General features: G+C 40.1%; 1 pseudogene; it reads right to left on the reverse strand.

The window, feature by feature from the left end:
- Positions 1-1222: 1222 nt before the first annotated feature.
- Positions 1223-26998, reverse strand: LOC117531938 (annotated as a pseudogene).
- Positions 26999-27946: the final 948 nt, after the last annotated feature.

Below are 27946 nucleotides of genomic sequence, written 5' to 3' on the forward strand. Positions count from 1 at the left end.
GATTATGTTCTCGCTTCACATCACTGCACCTGCCTCATGTCTTTGTCTCTCTCCTTGTTCTGTCTGCTTTGTGTTTTGATTCACTCACACTCCCTGCACCTGCCCTAGTATGTTTGTTCCTGACATCACTTCCTTCTTCTCTATCTTGCACTGTGTTTAATCTTTGACCACTTGCCACTCCCCCTTTCAAGATTACTCCACACTTGTACCTCGTTAACACCACCTGTTCCTCTTTTCACACCCTGATGAGTCCACCAGCATTTACACCCTTATACTCCCCGGCCAAATTGTTGTCTTTGTACACTTTCCAGCCTTTGTTCACAGCCCTGTTTTTGACTACTCCTTTTGCCTTATCCCTGATGTCTGTGTTTGCTTGTGCCACTGAACCATGCTCATCAATGACTGCGCTTGTGCCTGATCCCGACTGTACCTCTGCTCCTCTGACTGATCACATGTGTACCGTACCTGTGCCTGCAATACAAACCATGTTATCTCTTACTCAAAGCCAAGTCTGGGAGTCTGCATTGTGGGTCCAACTGCTCCGGGTGCCGGACACCCGCCCGGCCTGACATAAAGCAAGTGTTCTACAGGCCCATTTCAATTTGGGTTCAAACCTTTGGACCCAGGAAGACTGACTCCTACACTGAGTCTGTTCTCAGTACAATCTGACAAACTGTGGCACAATTCCAAGTCCAAAAATAAGAAAAAGAAAAACCAAAGAAAAACCACATGGTCCAGTTTACTTCATCAGACCTACCCGGTGTGTTGAATTCACGGGCAGAATCCTTCAAGAAGTTGAGCAAAACTGCAGCATTTGCTCTTTGTCTTCCTGGAGGCGTTGTGGAGTAAACATAGCTCAGCCCCCTCACACTGCAAAGGGTCAACACAATAAGTATAATCAAATTCCTCTTTAACATCTTATGAATTGGAAACATGGTGTGTTTATGTTTGCAGTGCTTACACAGCACGATAGTTTGTGCAGTTTATGAACGATGTTACATTCATGAGCATCATCGGCTTGAAGCTTGCGAGACAAGGTCTTAGCAAATCGAGAAACCACCGGTTCCACTCATTTTCACTGAAGCTTGGAAGACGGGGCGCGATGAGGTCAAAGGTCAGATTCATTGCGAGATCTCTTGCACTGGACTCAATCACAATATTCTGTCCAATTACAAAATATGAAATCAGATACACGTTACACAGTTTGCATGTTGCACGTAGTTCAGAAGTCATTAGCAAGCAGTTGAAGAGCAAAAGGAATGTTCTCAATCATCTGATACAATAAGAACACTGTAACTGATGTATAGAAGTAGATGCATATGTATAATTTGACTTTGCTTGTTTTAAAGAATGGGAATTTTCTTCTTGCCCCAATGTCACAGGGAAGCTTACCGGTGCGTTTTCTGTGAGTTCAGTGAGCAAAACCTCCACATTTTCAAAGCCATCACCCTGCTCGAGCCGGTCAAATACGAGCCTGACTGTGTCTGTATTATTGATGTTCCCTGAGCTCTGTAGAACTTGTGCCAACTGAGAAGGACGGAGCTGTGAAATGGAGTCAGTCTAAAAGGGCATGGACAAAATCAAAGAGCAATCAATACAAAAAAAAAAGTGGAATTTTTAATTTGAATAGACAAGACTGCGGTCAGTACAGTTACGTACAACAGAAAAATTTGGATTGAGGGTTTGCAAATCCTGCAGATCTGCAAATTCAGAGAAGCTACCAAAGTTATCCTGGAGCCACTCTTTAGTACCACTGCTGGCTGAGACACAGCCAGGATCTGGGAAGAAAAAAAGACAAAGACTTGGATGAGCCACTGTGACCAAAGGCCGTCACCACTTTAATCAATTGAAACACAGTGCCTGCCTTTACCTGATGAGTCATTTTTCACAAGGAACGGCTGGATGAAATGAGTCAAGACTGATTTCTGTGTCTCTCTCTTCATGGATGGTTGGACTCTGCTGAATGCCCGGATGCTAACATTGAAGAGAGAAGGCCAAATCAACAAGTGTATAATCAAATGTATATCTCCAAGATAATCTGCCATCAATGTCCACAGTTCAGAAATATGTAACCTGGTTGCTTACACAGTGTGGTACGTTTGGCAGCTGAAGTTTGTCGAGCTGAGACAAAACAGGAAGTTGGGTGATGAAGCAGCCAAAAATGGATGAAGGTTTGTCTCAAACCATCTCTTGACAAAGGCATCATCTTGCACTTGCATCTGGTTGAAGTTGGCAATTATCACCTCTCCAACAGCCTCAAGGATGGGGGTCAAGGACTGACTGCTGGTGTTGGAAGCCTTAAATTGGGCAGGTGGGAGGTGGGGGGGTCTCATTTAATAGGGCACCAAGTTCACAGGTGAAAACACCAATTTTTTTCTGAAATGACAGTTTTGGACTTACCATAGCAGAGTACATGGTAAGAGCCTCATCCAGCACAGGAGAAGCTTCTCGGATGAAAAGCTTCCAGACCTCTGGGGAGTATGTCATTTGGCTTTGCAGCGAACAGTTCAACAGTGTCGCCACGTTGCTGGGTGTGAGATGTGTAGCCTTAAAATGAGACAAAAATAAAGACTGAGTTCATGACAATTCATCTCAGGAAGTAATTAAAGCAGAAGACACTGAAACCTGAAATAAAACAATCTTACTGAGGAACAGGCGTGTGCAGTGATGGAAATATTGCACAGGGCTTCTGTCAAGTTGCCACCAGATTGGATTTGTTGTGACCTAAAAAAACGATAGTATGAAAAACAGTGTTACTTAAAGGGGAAAAGGAAGAAATCCAGAACACTGCACTTCAAACAGTGATTCACCTACCCGCTGACGTCAGCACAGATATGACTCACTGTAAAAAGACAATATTCATGCATCACATAATTGCACTTTTCCAGTGTCATTTTGCAATCATGCTGGAGCTCGCTCCACTTTTACACACTTACCGTTAACTGCTGTGTTGTTGCACTGGAGACAAAAACATCATCATTATTACACTTGTGGCATATTTGACACAGATCAAAAATTTTTTGTCTCTTAAAGTTTCAATAATAAACTCTAACCTTGTCAACTGTCAAGTGTAAATATGTTCAATATGTATAAAATACAAAAGAAAAGCAACTTACCCTCAGAGAACCTGTAATGCGACAACCTGTTTGACAGACAAAATAAAGTATCAAGTGAATACAGCTCTGACAGAAATACCTCATTCAATAAAAATGCCAGAAAGCATTTTTTTAATCACTTACGTAGGAATTTCATTTGGAGGCTTCCTATGCTTGATTTCACACTCTCTGGAAGATTCAATTTGAAGCACTGCTGAAGACCATTGACTCTAAAAACAACAACACAGTGAGATGATTTGTCAGGAACCAGAGTTCGATGACAAACACAAACAACATTTTTATGTGCAGACTTGAAAATTTCCATTTCTTACATGGCAGTGTATGATGGACAGTCAGCGTTCCTGGGGATTTGTCTGAAAAAGGCCTGGATGAACTGACTGAGCGGGTCAGTGTCTGAGGAATCCAAGAACGTGTTGCACACCACCTTTATGAAGGTCTCATTCTCCAAAGCACCAGTGTCTGGATCCACAAGTAACTCAGCCTTTTGCTGCGGTGTGAGACGGTCCAGAACTTCCGTCTGTGGGAACAAAATGAGTTTGGTTGTGGTTTGTGCTTGTGTTGAGTCGCTGCCTTAATAATGAGATAAATCAGATGTTGGCTAAACACATTTGACTGAGCTAACCAAGTGTGGGTAATGCAGGGACACACTGAAAACAGCCCTTTCAGTTCTTGAGGACCAGGGTGACCATCACTGGCCTACGTACTTAATTAAACAATTAAAAAATGTTTTTTTTTTTTTTTGACAAAGCAGGACATTTGGTTATATTAATGTTATAAAAACAGACTCAATATTTACACCTTTAGTTTATACAGAAAAACCTGAGGTTAAGAATGTAAACTGTAAAATTAAATGGTCTTTGAAAAAAAAAGGATAGTCAGAAACATGTTGCTTACTATGGAGAGGTTGAAAGCCTTCAGATCTGGGACGGTCGCATATGCAATAAATGCACCCAAGTTTGCTTCAATCCATTCTGCATCATTCTGAAACCCTGCCCTGCAAGCTGAGGTGTTCAAAAAAAAAAAAAAAAAGATTTTATCACATTCCCTTAACAGACATGAACTGTAGTTAGCAGAAGCTCTTTTCCAGTGTTCAGCACAGAAATGCTGTTTATTATGAAAATGACATTACTGTTGAGATGCACCACTTCAATGTCTGTGAGTTATTAGCAATGAAATTTACATTGTATTTTCAAGACACTTGCTCCTGTTCTTTTTTTGTTGTTGTTGTTGTTGAAAAGGCATGCAATTTGAGCTGATTCAACATTGCTGTGAGACTTTTATGTGTCAGTCTATCTTTCTTGATTTCTTTTTCTCTGCTTTTTTGACCATCTGTTTATTTTGCTTTTGTCACAGCTCGATGTTTCTGTTGTCCACTCACTATTGCCACATGTTGAATTCCATTCATGTTTACTTTAGTCTTTGATCCACTGTCTTTGATTTTTGTTCATGACTGATTTTGTCACAGCTTGTTGTTTTCTGTTCATCACACTTCAGCCACATGTGAGTGCCATTCTTGTTTAGTTTAGTTTTGATACACTGTTTTTGATTGTTTCATGATTGCTTGTGTCACTCGTTTTATTTGTCAAGTTTACCAGTTTTGTTTAGTTTCAATGCAGCCTTTGTTTTTTTTTTTTGTTTTTTTTTGTTCTTCTCTGTCTGGATATTTTCGTATTCTTCGTTTATGTTTCTTTGTCATGTCCATGCTGTCACTGCACTCTCTTGTCTGTCCCTTCTCATCTTGGTTCTCATGTTTTCACACCTAGTTTCACTGTCATGTCATCTGATCACTTCAGTCTTTTGCTCTTCACCAGTACATCCTCTTGTCTGTTGGCCACGCCCCGTTTTGTTTGTCATCTCATCACCCACTTGTCACAGCATTCTCTTGTCTCACTGTTGTCCCTCATCTCTGCTTCACATCACATCCTAATTAGCCACTGTGTATTTAAGCCCTGTGTGTTTTGTCGTCTGTGCTCATTCGTTGATATTGTTATCTTCGTCCTCACTCTTCTTGTCACAGTCTCTTGTTTCCACGCTGTGCCCGACCTCGCTTAGTTTTCTGAATCTGGATTTTTGTCTTCACCCTTGTTGCACTGTTTTGCTGTGCTCTTGAACCCCGTCTGGTTTTGACGACTCCTCTGCTTATCACCTGCCTGTACCTCTGCAACGCTGACTGCTATTCTGTGTACCAAACCACCAGCCTGAATCATCAATAAAGCCTCTTTTTATTCCACCACCTGACTGTGAGTCTGCATTTTGCACCCTACCACCTTCTCTGTGAATCATGACAGTATAGTACAATGTATCTCAAAAGATTCTTGCTCACTCTCAGCTCATTAACTTTAATCCTCAAAAGAACAGTGGAAATCCATTACATGTGAAGAAAGTAATTTATGTTACTCCAGTTTAAACACTGCACTTGTCTCTCTTTTCTCTCCCACTATGTCAGTGGGATAGTATACAATTATAGACTTTTGATTTCGGTGTACCCGTGATTATGCAGACTTGGTCAGGATGGGGTTCACCGAGGCCTCGGTGAATCCCATCCTGACGGGTACACGGAAATCAAAAGTCTATAACTGCTGTATTATATGGCAAACAAGAAAATTGTGAGTTTGTCAAACATACTAAAACTGAAAAATCAATCTCAAGTCTCAACTCTTTATTATTACTGTCATACTGCACCAACTGACATCCCATCGATCGACTGGAGATGCCTATTAAGTCCGTGACTTAGAGTCATCAGGCTTGTTTTCTTATAAAGTTCGCCATTCGCCTGTCTAGCTTCCGCATAAAATTGACCGAGTACTCCGTCAAGCATCCGTCTGCCATAAGTTTCAAAGTTGGGCACATGTCCCTTTTCAGTGACGTACTTGCGAAACAGGTTGGCTGCTGACTGTATATTTCTGCAGGGTTCTTCGCATCTTTTTCGTGTAAAATTCGTTTTAAGTCAGCATCGCTAACAGACGCAAACCTGTCTTCTGCCATCTTGTCAACAAACTGTATCGCGTTATCTGATTGGTCGTTATCGATAGAAGGCGTCGCTCGATTAGCTGAGGCGTACTCGTTTTGCATGCGCAGTCTACTCAGCTCCACCAGCGGTCAACTCGGCATGTGGTACAGCTCAGAAGTGGCTAATGGGCCAATCAGAAGTTGGCAAAATCCCATACCATATAATAATGTATGTCAATGAATACACACACACACACACACACACACACACACACACACACACACACACACACACACACACACACACACACACACACACACAGTGTCACTTGTCATCGGATGACAATATCAGTGTATTATTATCAATCACACTCCAGTCTTTGAAATTGTATAGATCACTTTTGTTAAAATTATTGTAATGGCAAACGTCATTAATCAGCATATGATCAGCTGGTGAGTGTGTTCTCCCTTATATTTTTGCCCTGGTACTACAAATTTTAAAATGGGCTTTGTTATGCTTAGTGCCATTTGAGAAGCCAATTAACCTCACTTTGTATAATCTTATCTCATATTCTGCTTATTAGTGACAGACAACCATTTGTTATTTCAGACATCCATCACTCATTATTAACATATACAGTTTCAAGTGTTACCTGCTACACAGTAAATTTTGCAGAGTAAAATATACTCTGCCAGGATAACATTTAGGCTCAGTCCACATAGAGTTAAATACACTCTATTATAGAGTGAAATCAGCTCTACTGTCTTGTTAAATCAAGTTTTTCAGCTCCAATAAGTGTCATTCACAGAATGATAGAGTTGATTTTACACTGTGATAGAACTGATTTAGCAATGTTATAGAGTATATTTTTGGACTGGGACCAAATGTAGTCCTGGCAGAGTATATTTTACTCTGCAAAAGTTTCTGTGTGAGTGGTAACTTTAAACTGTTCAAGTAAATTTTTTTGGACATTGAATTTAACAAATGGATTTTTACCTTGCAAATTCTTTCCTAAGTAGTCACGTATGAAATGGCTGTAGATCAATTCTCCATCCACTCTTGAAGAAGTCTTCAGTTCTTCACTCATAGCTTTAATCCTTCAAAACATAATGTCTTTATTTTTTTTCAAACTCAACAATAAATATGGTGATGCTGATAAACATACAAGGGCTGTCCGTAAAGTATAGGTCCTTTTTATTTTTTTCAAAAACTATATGGATTTCATTCATATGTTTTTACGTCAGACATGCTTGAACCCTCGTGCGCATGCGTGAGTTTTTCCACGCCTGTCGGTGACGTCATTCGCCTGTGAGCACTCCTTGTGGGAGGAGTCGTCCAGCGCCTCGTCGGAATTCCTTTGTCTGAGAAGTTGCTGAGAGACTGGCGCTTTGTTTGATCAAAAGTTTTTCTAAACCTGTGAGACACATCGAAGTGGACACGGTTCGAAAAATTAAGCTGGTTTTCAGTGAAAATTTTAACAGCTGATGAGAGATTTTGAGGTGACACTGTTGCTTTAAGGACTTTTCACGGTGCGAGACATCGCGCTGTGCTCTCAGGCGGCGTCATCAGCCTGTTTCAAGCTTAAAACCTCCACATTTCAGGCTCTATTAATCCAGGACGTCGTGAGAGAACAGAGACGTTTCAGAAGAAGTCGGTTTCAGCATTTTATCCGGATATTCCACTGTTAAAGGAGATTTTTTTTAATGAAAGACATGCGGACAGGCCGCGCGTCGGGACGCAGCCGACGCGGTGCGGCGGCACAGGAAAAACACCTCTGTGTTGATAACCATTTGTTAAAATCCAGTTGGCTTTTGATGGCTTTCAGTGGAGTGAGTATATGAGAAATTGTTTATCAGCTGGAGATGTTCCAACTTGTCCTTAAGGCTTCCAGCAGAGGTGTTTTTCCTGTGACGGAGCGTCGCGGCGGCTGCGAGCCGACGCTGCAATCCGCCCGCACGTCTTTCATTAAAAAAATCTCCTTTAACAGTGGAATATCCGGATAAAATGCTGAAACCGACTTCTTCTGAAACTTCTCTGTTCTCTCACGACGTCCTGGATCAACAGAGCCTGAAATGTGGAGGTTTTAAGCTTGAAACAGGCTGACGACGGCGGCTGAGAGCGCTGCGCGACGTCTCGCACCGTGAAAAGTCCTTAAAGCGACAGAATCACCTCAAAATCTCTCATCAGCTGTTAAAATTTTCACTGAAAACCAGCTTAATTTTTCGAACCATGTCCACTTCGATGTGTCTCACAGGTTTAGAAAAAATTTTGATCAAACAAAGCGCCAGTCTCTCAGCAACTTCTCAGACAAAGGAATTCCGACGAGGGGCTGGACGACTCCTCCCACTAGGAGTGCTCACAGGCGAATGACGTCACCGACAGGCGTGGAAAAACTCACGCATGCGCACAAGGGTTCAAGCATGTCTGACGTAAAAACATATGAATGAAATCCATATAGTTTTTGAAAAAAATAAAAAGGACCTATACTTTACGGACAGACCTCGTATAAGAACAATGAAAACATGGCATGCTATGAATATTCTTATCAACATTTGAAATTTGACTTTTATCTCAAAATTGGCCACTACGATTGTTGGGGTTGGGGGAGGTACAGCATATGCTCTTTGAGTTAAAATATGTAGTGGGTTACTACTTTTAACCTCATTAATGCTAAATGCTCAAAGAAGTAGTGCAGGCACAGTATGTATTTATTACTGTGGTAATAATAAAGGATTATTAACTAGGTCTGTATGAGAAAATATCAGAGTAAAGTGATGACAGTACGGACCGAGCTTTAGTGAGGTCCAGCCCAAAAAAACAGAGGTCTGATATTCCCATACAGATCAAGCAAACAAGGCTAATTCAGGTTTGTAACGAAGTTTCCAATCTGCTCTTGACTGTTCGGAGCTTTGTTTTCATCTTGTTGGTCTTCATTTTGCATGTCCACTTCGAGCTCATTTGCTGTTAATTCCTCCGTTTTCTTTGTTCGGTTTTTGTTTTGTTTTATTTCACACCATGAACATTGTAAATAAAATTGCAAATCTGATACGAGATCCAGACCGACTGTCATGGTAACACTATGATATGGGAAAATATCAGACCGGAAATCAGCCAATCAGCGTGCGCATACCGTCATAGCCATATAATAACAGATTTTATCTGTTTATGCCACTGAAACATTATAAGCGTTACTTACAATTCTTGGAAGGAACTGCAACTGAAATTTTGACTGCTCAGGCTGCTGAGGAAGGGTCTGTCGATGAAGGTTAAAAGTGGAATGAACTTTACCGAGGACCATAGTTTGATGAACTGTTCATCCCTTACGTTGCCCAGATTTAGACTGTCCAAAACTCCAAATATATCCAGAACATTAACTCCAGACTCATTGGCACCCTGTCATAAAAAAACCAACAAGCATCAGGTTTTGTTGGAGGTCTCTGGCAACACACACGCATGCACGCACACAAATTGTCAGTGATTCACTAAAAAAATTAAATTTAAATTAATTAAGTTTTCTTTTTTTTTTAATATAGCACCAAATCACAACAAGCTGGCTCAAGGCGCTTCACACAAGTAAGGTCTAACCTTACCAACCCCTAGAGCAAGCACACAGGTGACAGTGGTAAGGAAAAATTCCATCTGATGGTACTGAGGAAGAAACCTCAAGTCGACCATGAGCTGAACTCAAAGATCTAAAACATTTTCCATGTACACAAAAGACCCATTTCTCTCAAATATTCTTCACAAATGTCTAAATCTGCATTGGTGAGCACTTCTTTATATATAAATGATTTATAATGTGTAATGATTTCTGATTTATAAATACATTTATGATAGAAATTATTTAAAAATATAAAAGCCAAGATGATTATACAGCTTCATGATGAAGCGGTATAGAGGAGGACTTTCTTTCACCAAAAGATCAAATCTAGGCTTGCATCTGAGATGTACCTTCTGGCAAATTGTAGCTGAGCTTTCAGGTCTTCTTTTTAAGAAAATCTTCATCTATACTACTTCATCATGAAGCAGTATAACTGGGGATACAACATGCAAAACATGCACTATGTATAATTTCTCCAATCACAGCCACACAAGCCTATAACTTCTTCTGGGCAATCTGGGTGTCTTGGTGGCTTTCCTCACACCTCTCCTTCTTGCACAGTCAACTATCTACTCCAGATTTACCATACAGACTTACCACAGAGTGCCATACAGTTTGTTTTTCTTCATAATTGATGTTAATAAAGTACCAGACATATTCAGTAACTTGGAAATGTTTATGTATTCATTCCCCAACTTGTCTGAAGAAGACTGGCAATAAAAGTGATTATTGACAGGTATTATACACAGTAAAATCACCAGTGTAAAACTAACAATGGCAGTGTTAAGTTAACACTGCCAGTGTACATATGGTCCTATTCTGGCTAGAGTGGGACCATATGAAAATTCAGTAAGGTATGTCTTCTAAAATATATTCCAATTCTAAAGTAGAACTCTACTAGTGTATATTAAGGTATATCTAAATATCTAAAAAAAAAAAGAAGAGTCAAAAAGAATAATAATAATAATAATAAAAATAATAAATAATAATTGAAAATAAAATTATATAATATGTAATAATAATACAATATAAACAATAAATAAAAAATAATAAAATTAATAAAAATAAATAAAATAAAATAAAATAATAGTAAATAATAAAGTCCCAATATGTTCACTCAGTGTTAATTTAACACTGGTGATTTTACTGTGTACCAAAGCGTTCCAGTACTTATGCAACCCATCATTTTGGCTTTTATATTTTAAATTAAATGTATTATTTAAAATTAATTAATCAAGTTGTAGAGATTTGCTTTCATTTGTCCTTGATATAATAACATAAAAGTGTTGGATTTTCATATGAATACAGAAAGCAACATTACCAAAAAAAAAAAAAAAAAAAAAAAAAAATCACAAAATATTAATAAATTGTTTACCAAGTCAAAGTAGATGTTTAACGTGGATTCCACTATCCATCTGAGATTTTGCTCCAACTTCTTGATCTTGTCCTTTGGTAAGATTCCATTTATGCCCCTTTTACAGGATAAATGGCCAGTGAGTGAGTCCACTGAGGTGGATATCTACCAAAAAACATAAAACAAAATAAGACGACACCACTGTACCATTGCAGGGACTGTGTGCTCTGAACACTAGAGGGAGCCATTAACCAACATATTTTAGTGGTTATTCCATTCTAACAGGAATTGTTAAACACTTACCTTGGACGTGACATCTTGTATATTTACTGCAGAGCAGTTTCCCTGGATGGCACTATTTGGAGTGATAATATTGCTTATTTGAGGAAATAAAATGGTGAAACAATAAACAGTTATATTCAGTATAATTTAAAAGGGTTGGATTCACGTTTGAGCCCATTAAATAGAATTACCATACATGCTATATCACTAGCATCCATTTTCAAAGCATACAACCAGATTTTTTTATTTTAAAACCACTTTTCACCACCTCTCCTGAGTCCTGTTGGGTTCGCTATGCTTGTGGTTGCCATGGAATTTTTTTTTTTTTTTTTTTTTTTTTGGTTGCCATAGAATCATCATCACAGGCGGCAGAACAGACGACAAATAGCGACAACCATCTTGCGCGCTCGTATCCACCTAGTGGACGATGTTGTTATAGATTTAATATGAGTGAATGAAGTCCGTGATTGTTCCGTCGAGATGAGGTGCGTCGCGTAACTGCATGTGTGCACTGAAAAAATTACATGACAAAGTTCGCTTATTTTGATGGGCAAGTAAATGTATAAATTGTTTATCCGAACGTAGGAATGTATAAAATCTACTCACTATAAAACGATAAGTATTTTTAACCTGGAGTTAGCTTATTTTGACAGGCAAAATATACATATACATACATTTATGCTCCTAACGTAAAATACAGAAAATGTTTTACTTACTAGGCTATAAATACACTGAATACAATTAATAAATTTAAAAAAACTTTTACGGAAAAAACAAACAAAAACAAAATGCGCATGCGCAGTTGCACGTCGAGCAAATTACATCATCTCCCCATCTGTAGTTGCGCGAGGCACCTCATCTCGACGGGTGACGTCTTTCAAGTCCGGGGTAGAGCGTACTGCGCATGCGCGATGCACCACATCGACGTTCACCTCATCTCGACGGAACACCGGTTCAATCTGTTGGTGTGGCGTTTTTAGGCTGTCTCCATCCGCTTGGGTGACACCTTATAAACAATTACATTGAAATCATATTACCCATTTCTATCCTTGTAAGAGTGTTCGGTGATGCACATCACAAAATAGCTGACGCACATCTAAAATCACAGTCACAAGCGCCACTAGCTAAAAGTGGACGCTCTCCTTTTGGCCGAACTTCCAGCCAGTTTCTGGGTATTCTGTGTTAGTACGCGCCCATGGCTGAGGTGTTTGATGTATTCCTGCGCAAAAAGTAGTTCCCAAATAATTGTGATATATTCCTGTGAGATAATGAGCATATCTCATCTAAATTAATTCTAAAATTTACCAGTGATAAAATTGTAACGATAACTGAAGGTTTCAGAGTGGCCATAATAAATATTTAAGAAACGTAAAGTTTACAAGCAACTTCACCTGTTAATGCTCAAGCACATTGCATTGACACGATGGAGTTTGATGCGGAAGAGTTCAGAAAGATATGATTGGAATGGTTTGATTACCATTTACAGTTGGCGATGAAAGACTTGGGTGTTAACTTTGTGTTAAATTCAGAACAAGAAGCTGCACTGAAAGAGATCCGTGTGTTGTTGCTCCAATGAGAGCGGCATGCTGAGCATTGTGACGAAAGTAGTCCCGCAAGCTCAATCTGTGGGCGCAACCTATCCCACAATTCCAAAATAGCAGAGATGTCGGCCCAGTGAGAGCAGCGGTCTGAGCGGTGTGATCCAAAATGTCCTTGTAACTATTCGATCTTAACCGAACTGCTTTTCACAATGGCTGACGCACAAAATGGCCTTGTATTTGCTAAAACTATCAGATCCTTTTACAACTGTCTAATTGATAAAGCCATCTGATCTTTTTTTATATGTTATTTGATGAAACCAAAGTATTCATGTCTGGTTTACCTGTGCTCATCTTACCAGAACAACTCCAGATACAAGCAATTGTTGGCGACCCTGAAAGACCATCTCCTTCTGCTTGTGTGAAGCCTTGGAAACATTTTGTTTTATATCACCCCTTTATATTTGCTACACCGTTTAACACGTATATTCTGTACTTTATAATATACAGAAAGCTTGAATGTTACAAATTTACAATTTGCAACTTTATTATTTGTGTCATATCCATTGTCATTTCTGGTTCACAAACTGTTGTAGTGGGAGAAAGTTGCCTTCCTCACAAAACTTTGAAGTGAAGATGGCTGTGCTGCCGAGTCATTTACAGTGTTTCACTGTCCACTGATGTTTGTACTACAGATACAATACTACAATGTAGAATAGGCATGTTTAGAATTTTGATTTATTATTACCACACTTTCAAGCTTCCACAAGTTAATTTAATACACGAGGATAAAGTGAACCCAGTAGTACTCCGAAAAGATACAAAATAGTGTTTTTGACCTCACTAATCCTGTTGAATGCCTTTTGAAAATGGTTGATATCAATCTGTGTACTCATTTTATACATTAGCCTCATCAAAATGGCTGTCTTTGTCCTTTAAAGAACAAACTTCAAAAAATTAGCATACTGACCTGTTTTCAGTTGAACCCGGACCTATAAATATTAAAATATGAATTAATTTTATTCAAATTATACACTTAACTTTATATTCTTATGCATGACAATTCTCATATTTTATCATACTGACACATTTTGCAGAGAAAGTCTTTGCTTACCTGATGTTGTATTTGTCTGAAATAAAAATTGATACAAATATTTATTATTATTATTATTATTATTATTATTATTACATAGAACATACTGTTGTAGTACAATCAAACAGACTTACAGTTGCAGAAATCCCAGTTGATGTCAACACTAAGGGAACACAAGAAAAGTATTGTTTTGTGTTAATATGTGTTGGGATAGTTGTCTTGTAGCTTTGATAATAATATCAGTGCAGATTACAACTTTGAATAGCGAGCAATTCTTATCAAGCATTGACAGAATGGGGAATCACCTGTGTTAACCCCCAAAACGTGACTCAGCTGCAAATCGTGAATTATCCATAAACCATTAATTGCAAAATGTGAATAGTGAAAAAATAGCTCCCAAAACTTGAACGCAGGTCTCACAAAATGTGACTATCGTTCATGGTATATTTTATATATATATATATATATATATATATATATACACTCAACAAAAATATAAATGCAACACTTTTGGTTTTGCTCCCATTTTGTATGAGATGAACTCAAAGATCTAAAACTTTTTCCACATACACAATATCACCATTTCCCTCAAATATTGTTCACAAACCAGTCTAAATCTGTGATAGTGAGCACTTCTCCTTTGCTGAGATAATCCATCCCACCTCACAGGTGTGCCATACCAAGATGCTGATTAGACACCATGATTAGTGCACAGGTGTGCCTTAGACTGTCCACAATAAAAGGCCACTCTGAAAGGTGCAGTTTTGTTTCATGGGTGGGATACCAGTCAGTATCTGGTGTGACCACCATTTGCCTCATGCAGTGCAACACATCTCCTTGGCATCATCCGTGAAGAGAACACCTCTCCAACGTGCCAAATGCCAGCGAATGTGAGCATTTGCCCACTCAAGTCGGTTACGACGACGAACTGGAGTGAGGTCGAGACCCTAATGAGGATGACGAGCATGCAGATGAGCTTCCCTGAGACGGTTTCTGACAGTTTGTGCAGAAATTCTTTGGTTATGCAAACCGATTGTTTCAGCAGCTGTCCGAGTGAACATGCTGGATGTGGAGGTCCTGGGCTGGTGTGGTTACATGTGATCTGTGGTTGTGAGGCTGGTTGGATGTACTGCGAAATTCTCTGAAATGCCTGTGGAGACGGCTTATGGTAGAGTCATGAACATTCAATACACGAGCAACAGCTCTGGTTGACATTCCTGCTGTCAGCATGCCAATTGCACGCTCCCTCAAATCTTGCGACATCTGTGGCATTGTGCTGTGTGATAAAACTGCACCTTTCAGAGTGGCCTTTTATTGTGGACAGTCTAAGGCACACCTGTGCACTAATCATGGTGTCTAATCAGCATCTTGATATGGCACACCTGTGAGGTGGGATGGATTATCTCAGCAAAGGAGAAGTGCTCACTATCACAGATTTAGACTGGTTTGTGAACAATATTTAAGGGAAATGGTGATATTGTGTATGTGGAAAAAGTTTTAGATCTTTGAGTTCATCTCATACAAAATGGGAGCAAAACCAAAAGTGTTGCATTTATATTTTTGTTGAGTATATATATATATATATTCGGCACCAGAAACTCAGTGTTCACGACCTGTGACACCACTCTCCATCAGCTCCACTGGGGCCACCTGGACCACGGACCTCGCACCATTCCACACCTTGGAACTCCACCAGCACAGCAGATCCACTTGGGCTGCGACCACCGGTTCCCACCGCAACACTGGCCGGGTCTCCACTCAGCTAACCTCCAAGACTGTACTCACCATTTTCACTGCACTTGTTCTTGTACAAGGTGCCAACAACTACAGAGGGAAGGGCTAAAGAACAACAACATGTCCGGAAAGCCCTCACACGCCTGATGTGATCTTGATAAATGCGGCGGGTGGAAACGATCGTAATTATAATAAACACGCCCATAAATATTCAGACTCCGCTTCAGACACACCCTCATTTTACGACATGGAAGCCAGGAAAAAGGCAATGAAAAAGAACTTCACCAATCACGACGCGTGCCAATAGGGCGTCAAAAGCGGCCGTTGTATCAATTGCTTTGTAGTATATAATCAATAAAGTGTTACAGTGGTCCCTCATTAATCGCTGGAGTTCCGTTCTAAAAAATAGCCCAAAATGCGCGAAACCGCGACGTTAGCGTTATTTTTTACAATTATTATAGACGTTTAAAAGCTGTAAAACCCCTCACTACACAGTTTATACACTTTCTCAATCAGGCATGAACATTTTCTCACTTTTCTCTCATGTGTAAAAACTCTCAAAGTTCAAACCTTAGTAGGAAAATAATACCAAACTGTTTCAGGCCCAAACATTTGTTTGAGAAATAAAAATAGAAGGTTTTCCTATAAATAATTATGATGGCATTTAGAACTAACGAATTAATTTTAACGATCAACGAACGAGGTCGGACACATAAGAAATTATTAATAGCGACTGACCAGTATGTCACAGATTGCTCCTCTGCGTCCTGACGACGCGCCTTTTCCCACTCACATCTCGCTGCAGGTGTTTGTTTCCGAGTGACAAAAACAGTTATGAGTAGCTGGTGGCGCTCTTTTTTCTTCTGGGCGACAAGATTCTTATAAACAGATACGCAGAACACAGAACACTGTAAAAAAAAAAAAGGCATGCAAAATTGGACTAAATACTCTAGGAGACTACGAGGCCACGACAGGTGAACAGCGTTATAGCGAGGGACCACTGTATTCTCTTTTCACATGTCAATAATTCTTGACATGTGGATATTTGCTCGCTCAATTAATAAGACACGCCTAATCTGTCAGATTTCTTTATTTTTTAAATGTATTTCTGTATTTATTTTATTGTGACAACCGAATGGAGATGACAAAACCTGGTTGCAGCACGGGCGAATTAAGGGAATGACGAAACTACAGTTGTTATTATCAATTTCATAGTCTAAAACGATCACACCACATAAAGTTGAGCTCAGCGCTGCTCTGGCTCCAGGCTCGAAGTCTGGAGAAAAAGGCGAGCAGCACTGTCTTTGCAGTCAGCGCTGTAGCCACGGATCGTGCTCCATAACAATCCCGCAAAAGCGGGATTAGTATTGATTATTATGTAGTATAATCAGGAAAGTGTTATTTATGTAACATATGCATTGATTTGTATAATGGCACTGTTTATCATGTTGATCATCTTCATTTTTATGTGGATTCCAGCGCTGGTTCATTTTGGTGTATATTTACGCCACCTCTCAACCTGGTGTATATTTTCAGCGCAGCGTACGCCAACGCCCACATTGATAAATGCCAAGTAGCGCAGGCGTTTTGGCGTACACCCGATATACGCTCAAATATCGCCATACGCAACTTTGATACATGAGGCCCAGTATGTGTGTACCCACAATGGTCCCTGGATAAAGTGCAGAAGTCTCAAAGAACAAAGAGACCAGACAGACAGGAGACAGAGTGTCTCTTCCTTATTTAGCAGGAGTAGGGAAAAACTACAGAGGATCTTCAGACAGCACAAAATCCCAGTTTACTTTAAACCTGTTAACACCTTGAGACAGAAATTAGTTCACCCTAAGGACATTATCCCTAGTTACAAACAGAACAATGTAGTGTATTCTATCAGATGTCAGGAAAACTGTAACGAACACTACATAGGTGAGACTAAGCAACCGTTGCACAAAAGGCTATACCAACACCGCAGAGAGGGCGCTGGTGGACCTCAGTCTGCAGTTCATCTCCACCTTAAAGACACTAACCACACGTTTGAGGACAAGGAAGTTCAAATCTTAGCCAGAGAGAAGAAATGGTTTGAGAGAGGAGTGAAGGAGGCATTCTATGTGAAACAATTGAAACCCAGCCTTAACCAGGGAGGGGGTCTGAGACACGCTTTGTCCCCTGTTTACAATGGGGTACTCAGGTCAAAGCAGTTTCAGTCTTTTGTTCATGGTCATGAGTCATTCACGTCATCAGGAGAGGCGTCAAACCTATTGTTAGGAGGGACAGCTGCCCTGTCATTAGGAGGGTGCTAACTAGAGCACAGTAGGTGCTAATTAGAGCAATTGTTAGTCACTAGCCAATAGCAGTCTGCCTCTCGGTAGGAGGGTTCTGTTTAGGTTTAAAACTCCAGCTTTTTTGGCTTCTGTTTATTCTTCTCTACAAGAGTCAAGACAGAAGTCAGACAACCAGAGCAAGAATTTTATATGAGGAAGCTTCTGCGATTAGAAGCAAAACGTCCTTGCATCAAGCAACCCAGTCCAGTCGAAGATTCAAGCTTCTCTACTATACAGGGGTTACACTTGCTAAATCTGTTAAATCTTGTTATCTGCTGCACTATGTGGTCTGCAATGAAATAGATAATTGTTAGAATCACTGTTGGGGTTTGTTTTTCTATTACGTGCATTTTCTATACTGTCATAACTTTTCTTTTTTGATTTGGGGTTGGATTTTCACATGTATGGTGTTCATGAGGACTGCTTGTGCTACCAAGCAACAAAGGATGATCATGAAAAAGTTACAATTGTGTTTTCCTTGATGACAGTGCTGTTTCTTGTATGCTGCACCACACTACATAAATTGTTATAAAATGGCAAAAATAGCCTCCAAATACAACAAGACACTGAGAATTCCATCCACTCCTCCTTTGTTTCCAGGCACCATGCCTGACATTCTTTTACGCAAATGCCAGATGAAAAATGCATTAGTGTTAAAACTGGATCTCTGATGAGGATCTCTATTACCTCCCCACCCTTTGATACTTACCGAACCAGACTGATGAGAGTAAAAGAACTTGTGTTGAAGATCTTGGGCCACCCATGGTGGGACTGGTGTTCAGCACGCCTTAAATCTTCTTTTGTTTATTTGTGAATTTAGTCCAAAAAACAAAAAAATACTGCAAAGGAAAACGAGTATAATCAGTATATGTACAGCTTCTGAATTTTCTTTTTAAATGTGTTGTTTACTTATTTGGAGATTTACTTTTCTTGGTAAAAAAAAAAAAAGGCGGGAGGGGGTTGTACATTTTAACAACCTTTAACTTTGGATTTTGGGGATGGGGGAGGTTGGGGGGGGGGGCGCAAATACAACTTTAATTTTTTTTTTCTCATTTCTCTTGGTTTTGTCCAAAGAAAAATAATGATTTTTTTTTTTAATGACTATTGATTATCCACTGCATATGACTTCTTGTAACGTGCACTACAATTTTGACAAGGAGACAGAATCTCAAAACAACCTGTTGGGAATGCTCCATCGCAGGGTTGTGCAAATATTTTTAATTATTACTTGCCTCTCACTGTGGGTTTTTTTGGCATTAAATTTGGCTTGTTATAGTAATTGTAACATTCAGTAGTATGTCTAGGAAATGGAAATAAACTGGATAAAATATTTAAAACACATGAATAAAATACTGTGGAGTACATAATGCAACAGATTTAGCCCATATCATACATAAATAAAATTTAATAATTAATAACATTAATCGTCAGAATAAATGAAAGTAAATGTCAGAATGCTGCTGCATCACACGGAATTTACATCTTTTTGGTCACACAGCGTTTGCTGCTGGAAACATATTTTGAAATATTTCACTGCTGCTTCAAAGTGAAGAAAAAAATCTAATTTTAGTTGCAAATATTGTGAAATATATTGTGAAATATTTTAAAAAGTTTAACAGCAGCTTTAATAATTATCTTATACATGTCTCATAAATAAATTAAAAATCTTCTTAAATTGCAGGAACACTGTAATCTCTGTTTCAGTGACTAATAAAATACATTTGACTGGATAACAAAGCCTCACTAAGACTATGTAATGACCACATAAAATCTGTTAATAAATATCCACCACTGTTCTAAATGTATAGTAAAATTATACAATTTCACTGTTTATTTCCTTTCAGAATATTAATTACGGGCTGAAAGTTAACATGAGTAGAAAGAAAAGCAGACAGATGCTCAGTAGGTTAAACTCACCTCTGTGTCCTCTGTTTTTCAGAGAAAAGTGAGCACTGTAATTAAATCTCTGACAGGTATACAATGGGTGGGACATACTTTGACAGCTCATCTTGAAAAAGCAAAACAAAACAAAACAAAAAAGATCATACTGCAGTCAATCGGGTTGAACAGGAAGAACTGTTCGGATAAAATGAGTACACCCAATGGAATCTAATTAATTCTTAAATGGATTTACCGTAACAAAACATTTTTTTTGTTCATTTGTTTTATTTCTCAGTGCTAAAACAACAAAAAAATACCTGGGGCAGGGGTGCCTCAGTCAGGCAGGAAAATTACTGAAGTTGTTTTTATGAGTAAGGACTTAATCCCAAATGTTGGGCATCTTGCCCGGCAGTACCCGGACATTAGTGCTTGAGGGAATGTGAGATGTAATTTGAAATTGCATTGAGCATCTGAAATATATGGAAAAGTGATGTAGCACAGCAGTTGGCTTAAGCTCCACCCATCATTATTATTATTTATAATATTCAAGGTGTTTTTTTTTTTTTCAAATGGGTAAACCAGATTTTAAATGAAGTCATACATAAGAGAAAAGGTGTTAAAGAATATCCTGCCCTTTTTTACACAAGTACTGGTACAGTTGTTAAAGAAAATAAAGCTATAGCAGATCTTTTTAATGATTACTTTGTAAATGTGGGTAAAAAATTTAGCTGATTCAGTTGTGTCTTCTGGGCTGCATTCTTTGGATTACTATAAAACAATTAATAAAATTCAGGATTCAATGTTCATTAAAGAAACTGATGAATATGAAATAATTGATATTGTTCGTAACTTCAAGGGGAAAAGATCATTTGATAGTGATAGTTTTGATATGTCTTTGATAAAAAAATATTAGTGATTGTATTGTTAGACCCTTTACATATATTTGTAACCTGTCACTAATGACTGGGAAATTTCCTTTCAGAATGAAATTGGCTAAAGTGATACCGCTGTTTAAATCTGGAGACAAACACGTCTTCTCAAATTATAGACCAATCTCTTTCCTGCCACAATTTTCCAAAATTTTGGAAAAGGTATTTTTAAAGAGGTTATATGATTTCATAACTAAACATCACATACTTAGTGAACAGCAATATGGTTTTAGAAAAAAAAAAACACTACTTCACTGGCTGTAATTGATTTTGTTGAACAGATTACAAATGCAATTGAAAATAAGCAATATACTGTTGGGTTGTTTTTTTTTTTTTACAGAAAGCATTTGATACTATAGACCACATTGTGCTATTGGACAAACTACAGAGGTATGGTATCAGAAGATTGGCATATGATTGGATAGTTAGCTATTTATACAATATATCAGTGTGTACATATTGGCGGGGCAAAATCTGAACTCATAAAAATTACTTGTGGGGTGCCACAGGGTTCAGTTCTGTATATTAATGACATATGTTTGGTTTCCAAGTCTGTCAGTTGTATTTTGTTTGTTGATGATACGACTGTGTTTTGTCATGGGGATCACTTGGAACAGGCTTCGGACATGATGGAGAAGGAACTACTGAAGTTTAAACAATGGTTTGATTCAAACAAATTATTGCTCCACTTTGGTAAGACAAAGTGTATTATATTTGGAAAAAAGTCCAGGATTTCCTGCAGAAATTTATTATTAAATGATATTGAAATTGAAACTGTAACTGATACAAATTTCTTGGCGTGGTTATTGATGATAAACTGAGCTGGAGAATGCATATTAATTTTGTTAAATCCAAAATGTCAAAAGCCATTGTAATTCTGCATAAAACACAAGATTTAATTTCCCAACACTCATTAACTATTTTATATCACTCATTGCTCGTTCCATACATGACCTACTGTATTGAGGTGTGGGGAAATACATATAGACTAATACTAATACAATATTTTTGTTGCAAAAGAAAGCTGTAAGAATTATTTGTAACAAATCACATTGTGAGCCAATGAATCCATTGTTTGCCTGTTTGCATATTCTAAAATTCTGGGACTTGGGTCATTACTTTACAATACAAATTATGTATAAAGTTAAAAATAAACTGCTGCCACAACATGTCCAGGATCTGTTTAAACTAAGGGACTCCAGTTATAATTTGAGAGGAATTTTATTGTTTGAAAAATCAAGGATCCAAACTACTGCAAAAAGTCATTGTGTATCTGTCAAAGGTGTTAACATCTGGAACAACTGTTGCGACAACATTAAAGTATTCGGTATGTTAGTAGGCTTTAAAAGACATTACAAGAATAACAAAATCGCATGCTATAGTTGAAGACTTAGGTCTATTGATTTGTTATTACTTTCGGGTTTGTGTGTTGTGTGCCAGTATTGTCTGGTTATATTTTGTAAATTTGAGTTCATTGACAAAGTTTGCGTGTTTTTTGTTTTTGGTATTGTCATCGTGTGTGCGTATGTATGTATGTACATGTAGGTATGTATATGTGTATATATCTGCGTATGTATGTATGTGTATGTATATATGTGTATATACATGTGTATGTATGTATATATGTGTGTGATTGTGTAGATATGTATTTATGAAATTTGGTTTGTGTGTACGAGGTCTATTAGAAAAGAAACCGACAGTTTTATTTTTTTTTAAACTATATGGATTTGAATCACGTGTGATTACATCAGCCAAGCTTGAACCCTCGTGCGCATGCGTGAGTTTTTTCATGCCTGTCGGTGACGTCATTCGCCTGTGAGCACGCCTTGTGGAAGGAGTGGTCCAACCCCCTCGTCGGATTTTCATTGTCTGAGAAGTTGCTGAGAGACTGGTGCTGTGCTTGATCAAAATTTTTTCAAAAACTGTGAGGCACACCATTTGAGAAATTCAGCTGGTTTTCGAGAGAACTTTCAGAAGAGGTCAGAATCAGCAGTTTATCCGGACATTCCACTGTTAAAGGAGATTTTTTTTAATGAAAGATGTGCGGACGGATTGGTGCGTCGGCTCGCAGCCGGCTCGGCGCGCCCGCCACAGGAAAAACACCTCCGTGTTGATAACCATTTGTAAAATCCAGGCGGCTTTTCGTGGCTTTCAGTTGAGTGAGTATCTGAGAAATTGTTTAACAGCAGGGCATGTTCCAACTTGTCCTTAAGGCTTCCGTTGGAAGTCTTAAGGACTTGAGGGAACTATATCTTCTGTGATGGTGTAGCTTGGAGGTGCTGGTCTATCTGCACCATCAGGAGTGTGCTGACAAACCCAGTCCTGGAATAACAGTGTCTGCTGCATGTTGTGCAGGTGAATGGCGATGCTCGCTGAGGCTGTAGTTGTCTCACATTCCTCCTGACTTTTTTTGCAGCAAAGGCTGTTTCTTCCTTCCTCTGCTTCTTGAACACCTTTCTTGACAGTATGGCACCAGGCTAAATGATCGCCAGCACAGGTCTCCCAGTCACTGCCACTGATGTTTGCCACCTTCATGTCCTTTTTACAGATGTCTCTATCACAGACGTGGCAGTCCTGCACCTTTTGCGAGCTTGCTATATAGTATTTCCTTGGGGATCCGGCCTGTGTCCATTCGCTTGATATGGCCAAGTCAATGGAGAATATGGATGGAGAATATGCCGTGCCTGGTGGTGCACTTCAGTGTACTTCAGTGTTGGTTATTTTATACTGTTGCTGGATGTGCAACAATACTCTGCAGTCATCTCAGGTGGAAGCTGTTGATTTTCCTCTCGTGCCTCATGTCATGTTCATGTCTTGTTGCTGTAGAGGCCTAAATGTGCACTTTGGTCTTATCAGTGAGGTTGGGGTTATTCCAGACTCTCTTGCTCAGTCTGGACATAACTGCTGCTGCTTTTGTAATCTGACTATTTATCTCCACATCAATAGAGAACAAGCTGGAGATGGTGGACCCAAGATTGGAAAGGTTTTCAACAACTTCCAGGTAATCATGGGAGGAGAGTCTGTGTCCTATGCCATAATCTTCATCTTCTTCAGAATGATGGTCCATCCAAACTCCTTGCATGTGTGTCCATCTTCCGTGTGTGATGTCAATGCTGTGTGGTTTGCAAAGAGCAACTCGAGGATAAGTACCTTTACGACTTTTATCTTGGCACGAAGGCGTGCGATGTTGGACAACTTACCATCAGCTGTGTGTTGTGTGTGCGTCATGTGGGTGTGTTTATGTGTTATTGTGTGGGTTGGTGCATTCACTGTGTCCTTCCCCTGTCAGTCAGTTGTGTGGGTGGTCCCCTGTTGCGTATGTAAGCTGTCATTCCCCCGGTCTCGTTTATTCATCTCATGTGTGACAGCTCTGATTCGTTTCTCTGTCCTCTGTGTCCAAGTGTCCCTGCCTCTCGAGTCCTTGCGTGTTGTCACCCCTGTGGTCTGATTTTTTTTTTTTTACCTCTGTGTTTGTTCTGTGTCCATTTCACATTTCACATGATTATTCGGTGATGACAGTTTTCTGGAAATTCCCACAAATCCCCCCCCCCCCCCCCCGAATGTGGTGAACGTTTCCGGGTTATTTTTGATAACATACATCAGAATCCATTCATTCAGTTCCACGCTTGAACAGTTAGTGGCGGTAGTGCGCCATGTTGGTTTAATTTTTATTTTTTTTTGCCCGTCGCTTCTCCCTGAGCATAGGCCACTGACAACAGTGTGCCAGATTGCTCGGTCCTGGGCTGCCCTCTCCAGGTGTTTCCAGCAGTGTCCCATCTTCTTTCTGTCTGCCTCAAGATCCCGTCACCAGGTGTTTCTTGGCCATCCTCTTTTTCGTTTTCTCTGGGGGTTCCATGCCAGCGCCTGTCTGGTGATGTTACTGGCTGGTTTCCTCAGGGTGTGTCCAATGCATCCCCATCTTCTGCGCCAGATCTTATCTTTGGTTGGCAGTTGGTTGGTACGCTGCCACAGGTCTGAATTGCTGATGGTGTTGGGCCGGTGGATCTGCAGTATTCTCAGGCAGCTGTTGATGAAAGTCTGTACTTTCCTGGCAGAGGTCTTTGTTGTCCTCCATGTCTCAGCTCCGTACAGCAGCACTGACTTAAGTTGGAGTTGAACAGCCTGATCTTTGTGCAAGCCAATCCCATCTTGGAGCACCATATGTTCTTCAGCTGCAAGTATGCTGCCCCTGCCTTGCTGATTCTTGCTCTGACGTCTGCGTCTGTTCCACCCTGCTTGTCAATGATGCTGCCCAGATATATAAAGGTCTCTATTTCCTCCAGCTCACGTCCATGCAGTGTGACTGGGTCCTCACTTTTTGTGTTGATCTTAAGGATCTTGGTTTGCCCTCACAGATCTTAAGACCAACTTGTGAAGCGGTAGCTTCCAGCTCTGCTGTCTTGTCCTGCATCTGTTGGTGGCTGTGTGAAAGCAGGGTTAGGTCATCAGCAAAGTCCAGGTCTTCAAGGTGATCCCATAGTGTCCATTGGATTCCATTTCTTCCGTGTGCTGTTGACCTCTTCGTGATCCAATCAGTGACCAGGAGGAAGAGAAAAGGTGACAGGAGGCAGCCTTGTCTGACTCCAGTCTTCATCCCAAAGCAGTCTGTGAGTTGTCCAGCATCCACCACCCAGCAAGTCATTCCTTCATAGGAGTGCTTGATCAGGATGACCAGTTTAGTTGGCACTCCATAATGGCATAGCAGCTTCCAGAAGGTTTCGTGGTCAACACTGTCAAACGCCTTCTCATAGTCGATGACGTTAATATACGGCAATGAATTCCACTCTAAAGACTGCTCAACAATAATGTGTAGGATGGCAATCTGGTCGATGCATGATCTGTTCTGGTGGAAGCCGGTCTGCTGGTCTTGGCTTTTCTGGCACTGACAGAAGCATTATTCCTGTGTAGTTTGCACAGTTGCTGAGGTCTGCTTTCTTGGGTAGTTTGATGAGGTAGCCCTCCTTCCAGTCTGTTGGTACTTCTTCTACCCAGATCTTCACAAAAAGAGGGTAAAGCGTCTCTACAGTTGTTTCCAGGTCTAGCTTGAGTGCTTCTGCAGGGATGTTATCTAGTTTTGCCGCCTTGCTGTTCTTCAGTAGTTTGATGGCATTCCTGATCTCCTCGTGTTGGCTGCCCACAGTTGATGTCTAGATCTCTGTTGCCTGGCTCGATTTCAGGGGGATTTGGAGGGACAGGTCTGTTCAAAAGCTCTTCAAAGTGCTCTGTCCATCTGTTCAGCTGTTGCTCTGTTCTCTGGACAGTGTTCCCTTCCTTGTCCTTGATTGGTCGCTCGGGTCTGCTGTACTTTCCTGACAGTTTGTTGGTGGTGTTGTATAGCTGCTTCATGTTATTACTGGCTGCTGCTTCCTCTGCTTCTTCTGCCAGGCTGTCATCATAAAAATGGTAAATGGACTGCATTTATATAGCGCTTTTCCATTTGAATCAGATGCTCAAAGCGCTTTACAATTATGCCTCACATTCACCCCGATGTCAGGGTACTGCCATACAAGGCACTCACTACACACCGGGAGAAATAGGGGATTAAAGGCCTTTCCCAAGGGCCCTTAGTGATTTTCCAGTCAGGTGGGGATTTGAACCCATGATCTTCTGGACTCAAGCCCAACACCTTAGCCACTAGACCATCACCTCCCCTCATACTTCCGCTTATCTGCTCTTGCGCTAATCTTCACTTCTCTGTTGACTTTTGTGAAGTCTTCTTGTGCTTTGGTCTTTGCTGCCCTTGTTCAGCCATCTACTGCTGCTTTCTTCTGCTTTCTCTCGTGTATTTTGCGCTGTGTCTGTCGATATCCATTCCTTTTGTTGGTGTCTCTTGGAACCCACTATTTCCTGCCTAGTTGATGTGTCTCTTTCACTTTTTGCCAGTGGGTCTCCAGATCAGCATCTTCCTCAAGTAGTTCTTGTAGCACTTATTGGTATCTGTTGATGAGGGACAGCTTGAAATCTTTTCCAATCTCACTGGGTCTTTCAGTAGGCTGAGGTTGTACTTCTGCCTTTCTATAGTTGGTTTCATCCAGTTCTTTTTCAACTTCATCTTCAGCCTGGTAACCTGGTGATCAGATGCAATGTCTGCTTGTCTTCTTACCCTTACATCTTGTAGGGACCTCCTGAATTTCTTGGTCATGCAGATATGACTTGAGGCTTTACAATAATGGCTCACATTGTGGTGAATGTGAGCCATTATTGTAAAGCGCTTTGAGCATCTGATGTAGATGGAAAAGCGCTATATAAATGCAGACCATTAGTGATACCCAGGTAGCCTTGTGTACTCTTCTGTGCCGTGTTTGTTTGCAAGCCGACAATAATCTCGAACGAAGAAGGGTTATTTGGGGGGGGGGGGGGTTAGATGTTTGTTAAACCATATTTTTTATATTACAACATTTTATATTACAACGGTTTACTTTGTTGTGGACATTAAAAGTTATGAGCTGTGTTTTTTTTTCCATTAATCATGCATTAAGTGCGACTAACGGGTGAAGATACCCACAGCTGCTAACAATGCTAATGCGGTTAGCATACAGATGAGAGTTTAACTCTCAGGAAAACAGTCCAGCGGGATGGATAAAAATACAATATTTTTATTTGATTATCACTTGCATTATGCATAAGAAAAAATGTTGGCATTAATGTACTTTTTATCATGGGTGTTGCCAGGGGGCATTAAGAGAGCGCCACTGGACTGCAGTGGCTCAGATAGGTCACCCTCAGAAAGATGGTCCATGAGCCCCTGTGTCAGGACGGGCGGGAGCCCGTCACCAGGAGCGGCTGGACCCGCAATACAGACTCCCAGACTTGACTTGGGTGTAAGAGAAAACGTGGTCTTTATTTCTGGCAAAGGTTCGGTACACATTTGGTCAGACAGCGTGGCAGAGGTACAAACAGGATCAGGCTGAGGCGCAATCAAAAACAAGCAGGGGTCAGAGGCACGATGACATCTGGGATGAGGCAACAGGCATGGTTGAGGTAACAGAGCAAAGTTCAGTACACGGCAAGACAAAAACAGGACTGTGGGTGCTGGAAAGTGTACAAAGACAACAATCTAGCAGTGAACTGTGAGTTTGTGGAGGCTTAAATAACAGGTGGAGTAAACGAAGTGCATGTATAGACTGATTAGGTAACAAGGTGCATG

The sequence above is a fragment of the Thalassophryne amazonica genome, chromosome 19 (assembly GCF_902500255.1).
Source record: "Thalassophryne amazonica chromosome 19, fThaAma1.1, whole genome shotgun sequence".
Taxonomy (NCBI): domain Eukaryota; kingdom Metazoa; phylum Chordata; class Actinopteri; order Batrachoidiformes; family Batrachoididae; genus Thalassophryne; species Thalassophryne amazonica.